Source organism: Mus musculus, chromosome 17, assembly GCF_000001635.26.
Source record: "Mus musculus strain C57BL/6J chromosome 17, GRCm38.p6 C57BL/6J".
NCBI classification, from domain to species: Eukaryota; Metazoa; Chordata; class Mammalia; order Rodentia; family Muridae; genus Mus; species Mus musculus.
Genome location: NC_000083.6, coordinates 89,377,024 through 89,389,095, shown reverse-complemented (window position 1 = coordinate 89,389,095; position 12,072 = coordinate 89,377,024). Strand labels below are relative to the sequence as shown.

At 37.3% G+C, this 12,072-nt stretch overlaps 1 long non-coding RNA gene across 1 annotated transcript; it reads right to left on the bottom strand.

Annotated features, from left to right (window-relative positions):
• Window positions 1-4,102: 4,102 nt before the first annotated feature.
• Gm4719 (predicted gene 4719) lies at window positions 4,103-9,855 on the bottom strand. Its single transcript, NR_045952.1, has 4 exons — window positions 9,647-9,855; window positions 8,365-8,468; window positions 6,860-6,912; window positions 4,103-4,537 (listed from the first exon to the last, which is right to left on the bottom strand). It is a non-coding gene; the product is annotated as a predicted gene 4719 (long non-coding RNA).
• Between the last annotated feature and the right edge of the window lie 2,217 nt (window positions 9,856-12,072).

Here is a 12,072-nt window from a genome sequence, read left to right as displayed (position 1 = left end):
ATTCAGAGCTCTGAAAATATTGGGTCACCCATGACAACAGCCAACACTAGAGCAGAATGTGTGACCCTGAGGCAGATGGGCTCTTTAGTGTGACCACAATCACTCTCTGTGGTCTCCTGGAAAACAGGGTCCATTGTCAGTTGTTATTTTCCATTGTTTTCTGCTTATTTTGTTTTTTAAAGTGAAGACTTTTATTTATAACTATATAAAACAATTCCTTTTTTCTCTTTTGAAAATATTTTCTCTTGTGGATTTGTTTCTCTTCTTTGGTGACAAACAAAATCATAAAACTACATGTAAAGGAGGAACCAAATGCTTTCAGTACTTGTAAACATTAAAAAAATTGTTTGTAAATTAATATGAGTGGGTATGATGATATTTTCTAAATATATACATATATACATATATTTCAATTCTCTTGATTTTATGACAACTTTTAATTGTACAGTTTTTCTATATTTTAAGCACTTGAATTTTTTATTAGATATTTTCTTTACATCTCAAATGCTATCCCGAACTTTCCCTATACCCTCCCCCTGCCCTGCTCCCCTAACCACCCACTCCCACTTCTTGGCCCTGGCGTTCCCCTGTACTGGGGCATATAAAGTTTGTAAAACCTAGGGGCCTCTCTTCCCAATGATGGCCGACTAGGCCATCTTCTGCTACATATGCAGCTAGAGACACGAGCTCTGCATAAAAACTTATTTTACTTTATTTTCCAGTTATTTACTTAATTAAATTAGCTTCTTATATTTTTTATTCTAAGCCTAGCAACTCTCACACCTGACTCATCTCTCCAACACCGCTTCTTTATCCTGTGACATTACTGACATTATTTATCAATTTTAATATTTATGCATTAATAATTTCTTTGTGAAAAACATAGTCTTTCTTATCTCTATACTATTTCCTGATAATTCTGTTGGATGGGATCTCTATTGTTAAAATTAGGAAAATGTTATAGTCACCATCATTGCCTGTTTCTAGCCTTATGCGCTTTAGTGTGATGTAGACACCATTGCTCTCTGTGGTCTCCTGGAAAACAGGGCCCATGGTCACTTGTTATATTCTACATAGGGACTTAGGGAATAGGACATAAACAATTTATCCATGGGTTCCCTTTAGTAAATGTAGAAGTTGGTTTATTCTGATTTATTCTCTGAGTGGGTATTAAAAACTAGTTTTTTTCTTTTCAGAATTACATGGTTTTCTCCTTTTTGCTAATACTATAGAATGGCTCATATTTAATAATAATATTGAATGATTTTCAAATGCTTAAATTCTTTTTATTATGGTAAAACTAATTCTTGATCATGACATTTTATGTTTATTATATAGTTCAATATTTTCTAATATCTTATGATTCTGAGGTATTATGATTTTTAATATATCATGGATATGTTTGATATCATATAGGTAAGTCATTTTTATCTTTAAAAGTTTAAGATTATTTCTTCATGTATTATAAAATTGTTAATACAATGTTATATGAACATAAAAAAGTACTTGCAGAAAAGCTTTTTGGTCATGAATTCAGTTTCATCCATAACCGTAATGCTTAGACTTGCTATTTTGTTTTCATAAGTTGTAGCTAGAATTAGTTATAGGTAGATATTTGATTTCATCTATTATTGAATTTATCAAATATAAAGCTACTCATAAATGTTATCATCTTTCATGGCTCTAAAATTGTAGTGTCATTTCTCCCTCCATCTTGCATTGGAAAGGTATATCTTCCTCACTCTTACCCTCTCTCCAGGCTTGCTCAGCTTATCAGTCTCATTAGTCTTTTTAAAGCACTCAATTTTGGCTGTGTTAATTTTGGTTGCTTGTTGGGCAAGTGGACCGTGCTAACAGACAGAAGGACTGGTAATGTCGAAGCGGGTTCAAAAACCCCTGGAAATCTCGTAATTGAGAATGGCATGCATTGGAACCAGGTCCTTGCCAGGCTTTACCCGTCTTATAACATAACCATGCCACGCCTCTGACAGGACCATTACAACAGGTCAGGTAGCATAAAAATGTAGTATTCTTCATATTGATGAGGTATCTAGATAAGCTTCTAATGTTTATGCCACGAGTTTCCCTTCCTGGGCATCCTTGCAAAAGTTATTTAACTCCTGATTCACCCTGAGTAAGACATACGCATTCACATCCAACATAAATAAAGCAGTTTAGACAAGCAAAGACTGTTTCCTTCATCACGAATTGCTGCAGGCGAGGCCTTCATTGTAAAGAGCCATGCCTAAATATCCTAGAGAAGGCCTTCTCTCTTCTACCCCCTCCATATTATCTGCACCCACTCAAAACCAGACTGGATTTCACCCTGGTGCATAGGGGAAGGGTGGACCTGCAGACCACCTTTCTCAGCTCCTCGGTATCTCCAGGGTATCTGGATACACGAGAGATTGAAAACTGTGGCATTTCTTCCAGTCTCTTGTTTCTCACACAAAAGAACATGTGCTGGGATGCTGATCTTCGACTGAGTTTTGCCCTCCCTGAGCAGCATTGACAGCAGAGTTCGGGCATCCCAGGAGCAAGGCAGACATGCAACCTGACAATTGTTTACCTTTACTGATTCTTAATGTATTATTAATTCATTTTATCTAATTGATTTTATTAAGTTTCCTCTCCTTCCTTGGTTTTCTAGTGTACAAACCTAGAAAATTTTAACCATATTTTCTTTTAAAAAATATTCATTTTAGCTATGAGTATAGCTCAAAAGAATTGGGTATTCTACATTATAAAAATTGCACAAAAGTTACCTTTGCTTTATTATTCAGTTTCAATTTTTTTGCCCAAGTGAGTTGCTTAATGATTCATAAAATATTTAGCAATGTTTCATAATTTCTAATTATTCAGGAGTTTTACAAGCATCTTATTGCTATTAATTTTTCTTTTAATCACATTTAAGATAAGGAATATAGTCTGCAGAATTTAAATATCTCCAAACATTCTGATAGTTTTTAGTTTTATTTTCTTTTCAATTATAAGGATTATGTGTGTGTGTGCATGTGTGTGTGTGTGTGTATATATATGTGTGTGTGTGCATGTGTGTATATATGTGTGTGTGTGCATGTGTGTGTGTGTGTGTGTGTGTGTGTGTGTGTGTGTGTGTGTGCATGCAAGTGGATACAGTACATTCAGAGGCCAGAAAAGAGAGCTGTGTCCCCTGGAGCTGGAACTGCGAGCCCTTGAGAACTACCCAGTGTGGATGCTGGGGCCCAAACTTTGCTCTCCTGCAGGAGCATTACCCACTTTTTTTTATCATGTATTTTCCTCAATTACATTTCCCATGCTATCCCAAAAGCCCCCCATACCCTCCCCCCCCACTCCCCTACACACCTATTCCCACTTTTTGGCCCTGGCATTCCCCTGTACTTTTAACCACTGAGCTACCTTCAGCCCGGACAATCTCTCCTTTACGTTTGTGCTACATGCTTATTGCGATTGCTGTTCTGTACATAATAGGTGCATGCATCAATGGTATTGCATTCTAAACCCTTGTGTTTAAGTATATCTTCACCATGTAATTCCTCTAAGAATCCATTTCACAATTGCCAAGAGTGGGACATTAAAATCTCCAACTGTGATTGTGGGTTTATTTCTTTCATTACTTGTGTCATTTTTGATTCAAAAACTTCAAAGCCATCCATACCTTAGATTCATGGAAACTTCCTATCAATATTATGTTATATTTTGTTGATCATTTTATCATCATGAGTTGGTCATCACTGTATGCCATATGCATTTTCTGTCTTGTACTGTTTAATGTGCCATATCAGCTTCAAAACTATTTCCAAGAATCTGTATTTTTAACGTTGTTCTTTTAAATGGCTTAAAACATGGCATTCTATACTGTGCCACAAGTTTTAAGTACTGTTAAGACACGATTGATATGGCTGGCTGGATGTTCAGTAATTTGCTATAGTTTCCCCATTCAGATCATGGTTTGGACATGCTTTCCCTACTTGTTTACTGCTGTTTGAGTTAGCTCAACATCCTCTGAATCCATTAGATTCACTCTACTGGATTTGGGTTGTCTCAGTTTTTTACTTTTTAGGGGTTGCGTCTTTAGCTTGCCATAAACCACAAAGAAATAACACTGGCAATTCGCATTTTATTATTTTAGTTCATTGCCGTATGCAACAAAGGTCAGGATCTTACAGTAACAGAATCTCAGCCTCTATACTAATTCTAAAGTATGAACCACAGTTTGTAATGATTCTTTAATTGCTTTACCAGTCATTGTCCTGTATCTTCATGCTTCTTCGTAAGTCTTGACTTTGGGGAACTGAGGAGATGGCTCTGTGTGAAAAAGGCTACACAAACCTGACAACCCTTCAGTCTATGGAACACAGATGTTGTTGGGAAAGTTTATCATCCCAGCACTCCTACCTAGTGATAGGAGGTAGAGATTGGGGAATCAGATGGAAGTTCATAGGCTAGCAGAAATGAGAGGCCTTCCTTCAACAAGGTGCAATGTAAGAAGCAACTCCAAATATTGTCCACTGACCTCCACAAATATGGACCTGCCCTGAAACACACAAATACAAAATAATAAGTAATAATAACATAAAGCAAAAATTTAATGAACTAAAAGTTCTTTGAATTAAATGTTCAGATTCTTTTATTTATTTGTGTGTACACATGTATATGTGAGTGTGCACATATATGTGTGTATGTGTACATGTATACATATATGTGTGTATACACATATATATGTGAGTGTGTGTGCACATGTGTATGAGTATGTGTTTGTGTACATGTATATGTGAGTGTGTGTGTATGTGTTTATAGCACAATATTAGAAGCAGTAATTGCAGTTCTTTGTAAAGTCACACAATTTATATATTAAAAATAACTGTAATTGTAATAAAAAAACAACTCAGAGGAAACACTTGTCTTTCTATTTTACCAATAGAAAATAATTTTACAAACTCCTTGCCAAATGAAGAGGTAATAAAATTTCATGGAACTAAAACATAGAGAGGCAGATTAATTTATACAAGTGCTTTAGGCAGTTAATATTTTTTTGCATGTTCATGGTATTTATAAATGTGTGTGTGTTGACTCTAAACAGTTGTGTTTTTTCCTTTGATGAGAGTGCATATGATTATGTACATTTTATGGTCTCCAAAGCTTTGATTTCATGAGACTAAAATACCTATGATGGCATTTAAGTAACTTTCTAGCTTCTAGTAATCAAGAAAAGAATAGAATTTGGAGCAGTTTACCTTTTGCCTAAAGGCTCAAAGAAGAGCACAGAGTTTCTGGGAGGAGGGGTAGATGATGAGGAAAGAGTAGACCAATCTGTGCACTGTTGTTTTAATTTCTCAATTTGAAAAATGAAATTGCCAAGGGAAAAAGCTTAAGGTTTGGGAGTGTGGCATTGTGGGAATGGATGTCTATAGAAAAGGAATAGCAAACCTTCAAAGTTCAAACTGCATGAAAGCTGATGCATACATACTTTTGTTTACACACAAATACACACAATTGCATGCAATATGCATATATATATATATATATGTGTGTGTGTGTGTGTGTGTGTGTGTGTGTGTGTGTGTGTGTGTGTGCATATTTCACATCCACTAATTTTAAGAACAGTGTTCACTACTGGAGAAATGACATGCAGACCTTCTAGGAGAATTGATTCCTTTAGGTCTTCATCATATCCAACAAACTGCCTCAGTGGAGGAGTGTGTGGATTGAGAAAGTAACAATTCTTCCATTATCTGTTAGGCTCAATTAAGACAACAGCTGTGTTCCAAAATAAATAAGGAAGTGGCTATTTTGCATTGGAATGTATCGAGGGACTCACACTAAGACAGCACAGATGGCTCTAATCAGTGATATTGGAAAATTACCATTCTCTTCACTTTTCCAATGTGAGTGTGGCTTTGAGACCCCAAGTCATCTTTGCATTCTTACTCATGAACTAGGCAGAGAGGTTTTGTCACTAGCTGTGGTAACTATGAACTTCAGAGTTATTGTAGGGGTGGGTGCGTGCTTCTTTTATGTCAATTTTTAGTCCTCATGTTTGTTATATATAGAAGAGTATATCAGAGCCAGATTCTAAAAACATTGTTAGCAGCATAGGTGTCTATGAATAATGTACTCCTGGTCATTTCAAATGGAAATCAAGTGACACTTCATGACGTGTTAAGCTAGCAGCCAGTCTGAGATCTCAGAATCCCTGTTTCCATTCTTGATACAGCTAGTCACTCACTTAAAAATCCTAGCTTTACTTACTACATTATCAAAATGTCTCTAATCAACATTGCTCACTGAGAAATATCTTCCATGGCTTCAACATTTTGATGAGAAAATTAAAATCTCTAATTTCCTCCCAACAAAGTTATATATATATATATAAAATCAAGGAGGTAAAATGCATACACATATAGGAGTAACAATAAGAAAACATCTACTTGTCTAGGGACTAACACTTTTTATTACATTCATTTTGGGGTGACAGGTAGTAAGAAGTGGCATGAAAAGGACGATTTGAGGCCATCTGCTTCCTATGCATTATTCAGACCTATTAATACCTCTGGCAGCTTCCTGTGTTACTCATAGTATTGACCATCTCTGGTAGTACAGTTTTTCTAATGTAGACAATGGGCACTTCACTTGCCAAGACAAGGGAACGGACCCAAGGCTCTGTTACCCATATATAGCCTCTAATGGGAAACCTCCACCTATTTCTAAAAGAAGACCACTCAGAGGGTAAGATGTGAGGAAACCAAGAAAAACTGCAACTAAAGCTACTAAGCTGTAATAGAGTTAGCCTTCTGCGACAATAAAACTACAAGTTAGTCATATAAATGTGAGAACAAAGGAAGACTAGGTTGCTTACCCTTGTGTATAGATTATTTCCCAGGTATCTCTCAGCACACAAGATGATTAATTCTGTTAATTAACCAAGCATAATAGAGATTACCTCAGTCTTTGTCCAGTTTCTGCCACAAGATCTATAAAAATCCCCTACAACGTAACTCTGTGGGGTTTTCCCTCTTCAAGGGTCCTCTCCCATTTAGAACCTAATCTGACCTTCTTAGCTTCATCCTTTCTTTCTCTGTACATTAAATCTTTCTACCCTCTCACTATAATAAACTTGCACAAGCCTATCCTTTCTGCTTTCCAGGAACTTCATTTTTCAAAACTCAAAGAGCCGGCCTATCCCTCGCAATTCATCTGATACCCCCACTTCTCTAATCCTGTCACAACTGAACTTCACAATATCTCCATGGACTCAGCACCTATGTTCCATGGCAATGTACTTTCTTGTCAGCATTGCCTTACAGAATTTCTACAGGCCACAGATGCTACGCTACCTCTTATATTACACATGTGGGTGCCTGTCCCCTCATCTAATAGCTCTCTCTTTGTCCCTTTCTCCAAAGCATCTTTCTCATTGTCCTAATTTTCCTCTTTTTCACCATCATCTCACCATCTCACCCATTTCATCTCCAAATCTCATCCACTTTTTCTCATGCTCTATGTGAACTCCCCTGGCCTAACCATGGAGACAATCATGCACATGACTTGTGTTCAGCTCATCCACTTAAGGGTCTGTTCACACTTTGAAGGCCCCGCTGTCCATTTCTGACTTCTGGTTTGGTAGGTGTTGACCTTGGCTCATCTGTGGGCTCTGGCCAACGTGGCTACTCTTTGATTTTGCAGTTATTGCTAGTCTCAGCTGGTGGTGGTGTCTGCTAGGTTAAACTGTGTATGCCCCTGCTTTACCCTAGTCATTAAAATGTGAAGTTCCCCCATCTATGGATGCTCTCTTTACTCAGTCAGCACTGTCCTCTAATGAGACCTTACCCATGACTTCCACTTTCATTAGAACCAATGCAAATTACACAACACTCCTTACATTTCCACACAAGCCTACCTCAGAAATCTAGACCAGTATATCTGACTGTCTCCTAGACATTTATTGTTTGATGTTTCAGTAATTCCTCATCCTTAGAATGTGTGATCATCTTGCATAAAGTCAGCCCGCCATATATACAACTTTACTTAATAAATAATAGCAAAAACCGTTCCTCTTCTGATGCTTCATCAACCTGCTATTGATTCTCACTTTATTCTTTATCACTTTATATATCCTGTCAGGCCATGTCCCATCTCTCAAGCACATCCTATCCACAGTCACTACTTTCAGTCTAATATAACTCCTTTATATCTCTTACTGGGCAGCTGCAGCGAAACAGCCTCCTGTCTTCTTGGTTATCCAAGTGATCCTTTCTTTAAAATAAGTCTTATTGTGGTCCTCACATATATGAAACAATGAGTTCCCAGTTTACTGAGCAGAGAGAGCAACCCCATTTTCTCCAGAAGCCAATGAAATCATACCTTGCCTCTCCTCCATGTGTGTCCCTTCCTGTCACAAACTTCTTTAGCCTCCTTTCAACTTCCCTGCACTCTGGAGCAGGTCACACTGTGGGAGATTGGCAATTCTAAGTCAAGAGAATTTGACAGAGGTTGATCGGTAAGCAAAGAGAAGAGTCAGAAACCCAGATACTTTCCATGAAAGAAAAAAATTTCTGCTTATAGAAATCCTCACAAGAAAAGGACCATTTAAAAAGCCAAGAATAAACATTTTAATTTCCAGCTCTAGCAAACTGTTTTGTTTTTGTTTTTTGTTTTTTGTTTTTTCCCTGTGGCTGGCAAATATGGTCCTTTTATCCATTTACAATACAACAATTAGTAGTCAGCAAAACTAAAATAAAGAGCTCTTCCTTTTTTTTTTCTTTCAGAAAATTGACAGCAAATATTAAATAGCATTTAGTGTTCTATTGTTTCAATAGCTCATTAGAGGGCCCTAGACCAACTTCTATGGGATTTTGAAAGTTTAGTAGAAATCTTTACCAAAAGCACTAAGCCATTTCTCAGAATGAGTTGGTGTCCCTAATACTGAAGAGAATCGTTTTGAAACACATTTTCCCAGATCACCTTAATTCAACTTGAACTAAATTCATTTAGGGGAGCTGCTGGGCTGAGCATCAACTTATTTCTGCTGTGAATTTGCCTACAATGGATATTATTCAAGTTTCATGGATCATTGAGCAGAAAAGAGCACTCCTGCCCTTCTATGTCCTTCTCCGTAATTGAAGAAACTTGCAACTTGTTATGTGTTTCCATATGGAAAACTTCAGAAATGGCCCTTGTCTGAAGCCTGGGAAGGGGCTGTACAAAATGATCTGCTTAGTCCGTTGGGGCCAGTATTTGTCTGTTGAGAGCTATGAAGGACATGTCCAGTGGAAGGGAGTGAAATCAGAGAAGTTGCAACATAGGAATGAACTTTCTATGTCCAACACATACCTGCTGAGCCAAAACTGAAATAGATTGCTCTTAGTTTAACCTCCAATTTTGGCTTCTTAGTGTTTCTTTAGCTCAAATGCACATTATATGCCATTTATATATGAAATGTCTCTTAGACTTCTGTCCCATGGTCCTTTCTTAGGCCACAGATTCTTTAACTGCTTCCATAATTGGCTATGCAGGGCTGGCTGCCAAAGCACAGCCCTCAGTTTGCTTTAAATCTTAGACTACCAACTACACTAGGTATGTACCTCCTGAATAAAGCATTTAAATGGCCCAACTGGCATTTCAAATCCATTCTGTTAAAATATACCTGGTAAGTTTTAATTCTTCCACTGCTCTTCTAGCTTCCTCATGCTCAGAGAAGGCACTAATTATTTACCAACATGTGCATATTATCTACTGCCACAATGATGCTGATATACAATGTCACCTGCAAACCCATTGACTTCTACCTGCATGTATTCTCTCCTATACACATCTAAAGGGTGACTACCAACAGGCTTGTTTTGTGTGAAGTGTGGCTGAACATCTCTGTTTTATGTTTCATATCAATTGTCATGACTGGAATTATGGGATGGTTCCAGGTCAGCTTTATGACATATATTCCAGGTCAGCTTTATGACATACATTCTGGGATGAAAAGGCAGGGACTATTCTGATTTTTTTCAGACACCACATTAGATAACAGTTTTGAACAAAAGCACAAAAACACTAAAGCATTTATTTATTTATATTGTTCCAAAATTATTTCACTGGCAAAAGTGAACTACCTGGCAAATTTCAATGGCAATTGGAATGGAGGGGAAGAATTTTCTAGCAGTAATTCAGTCCGTCACATTTGATCAGTTTTAGTATGACAGCTGGTCTTGGTTATCAACTTGATTAGGTTAAGAGATACATAAGACTGGTAGAGCATGCCTGTGTGTCTACACAGGTACTAACAGAAAGCATTAGTGTGCCAGATAGTAACTAGGAGGTAGAACCATTTAATGGATTGGAAGTCTGGTTAAGATAAACATACATTTGCAAGGCAGGTTGCAAGCATATGCAAAGCCCCTTTCTTTATGAATTAGTGTGTATGTCTGCTATCATTGTCTGGTGACTGCAGCTTCTTCAGACTTTCAGCATAGACTCAACAACTTTGACATTCTTGGGGGCATCTATATATTCAGTTCTAGAGTGAACTGCTTAAACTGAGCAGCTCCAAGATTCTCTGTCGCGTCCCAGTGTGCAAATATCCATTGCCTCTACTATTTAAGCCAATTCCAAACACCATCTACCTGTCTGTCTATCCATCTATCTATCTATCATCTATCTGTAATCTATCTATCATCTACTATCCATTCATCCATCTATTCATTTATCATCTGTCTCCCTCTAAAGAATCCTAATACAAATATTAACTATTTCTTTACTTTTATCTACAAGATACCACTACTTCTAACACTAGCATATTTAGCGCATCAATAAGCCCTGATGGTTGAATATTCTGTAAGTCTCTAGAATCAATAGATCAGACCTCACTCTCACCCTTCTCTGGAGGTCTAATGTAATTGTCACATGTATCTCTGGACATAGGTCAGCTACCCAGTTTTTCTGTATATTGAAACTTTAGTTTTTTTAAAATATTTTTATTACATATTTTCCTCAATTACATTTCCAATGCTATCCCAAAAGTCCCCCATACCCTCCCCCCGCCCACTTCCCTACCCACCCATTCCCATTTTTTTTTTTTTTTGGCCCTGGCCTTCCCCTGTACTGGGGCATATACAGTTTGCGTGTCCAATGGGCCTCTGAAACTTTAGTATCCATTTTAACATTGTTTTAAATTTGTTGCCTTTAACAAGTGTGTATATACACTACGGGTCTGGGGATATAACAATAACCAAAATTCTGGGAGCTCAATGGATTTACTGGGAAAAATTAAGTTACATAGTATATCAAACAGTAGCAAATAGGACTATGGAGAGGAGCCAGGAGAAAATGCTAGAAAGTTAGATTGATCTATCAAATGATGTGAACAAAGGAGGTCTTCCTGAGAAGCTGACATTTCAGCAAAGGTCAAAAGAAAGTGAGGAGTAGGGACTTTGGGACATCACTGATATAGCAAGAATTCATAGGTGACAGAGTGGCTGCGGCAAAATGTGTAAGCGAGAAGGTTCACATGATGAGATCAGAAAGATGTCTGGACCACAAAAGTGCAAAATCTGAACTGGCTTTGCAGTTCACTATAGGACATAAGGAACAGTAAGAAACAAGTTTTAATTTGAGTTTTAAGATAACTTAACTTATCTTTCTCTTCTTTTTAACGAAATTCATTGTCTTTACATTTTTTTGGTAATACCATTGAGAACAACTCTGGAGGCCTACATTGCTCAGTTTCAGTAGAGAAACAGTACATATGAGACCTTGGTCTAGAGAACCAATTTCCTACTTCCCAGCTGGCTGTTGTCTTGCTAATTCTTCCACTGGCCTCTTGTTTTGTTTTGTTTTGTTTATATACATTCTCTGGAAAACCATCTTTGACAGTCAAAAGAAGTGTTAAGCTTCTTCTAGTGTGGTACCAAAGTATCCCCTACATACCACCTAGAAGATATAATTCTTATATTTTTAAAAAAGATGTTTACTTTTTATTTTGGTAGGTGTTTTTCCCCATATACCACATGTATCTTTGTACCATATGTGCACTGACTGCTCACAGAGGCAAAAAGAGGGTGCTGGAGCCTGAGAGACTAC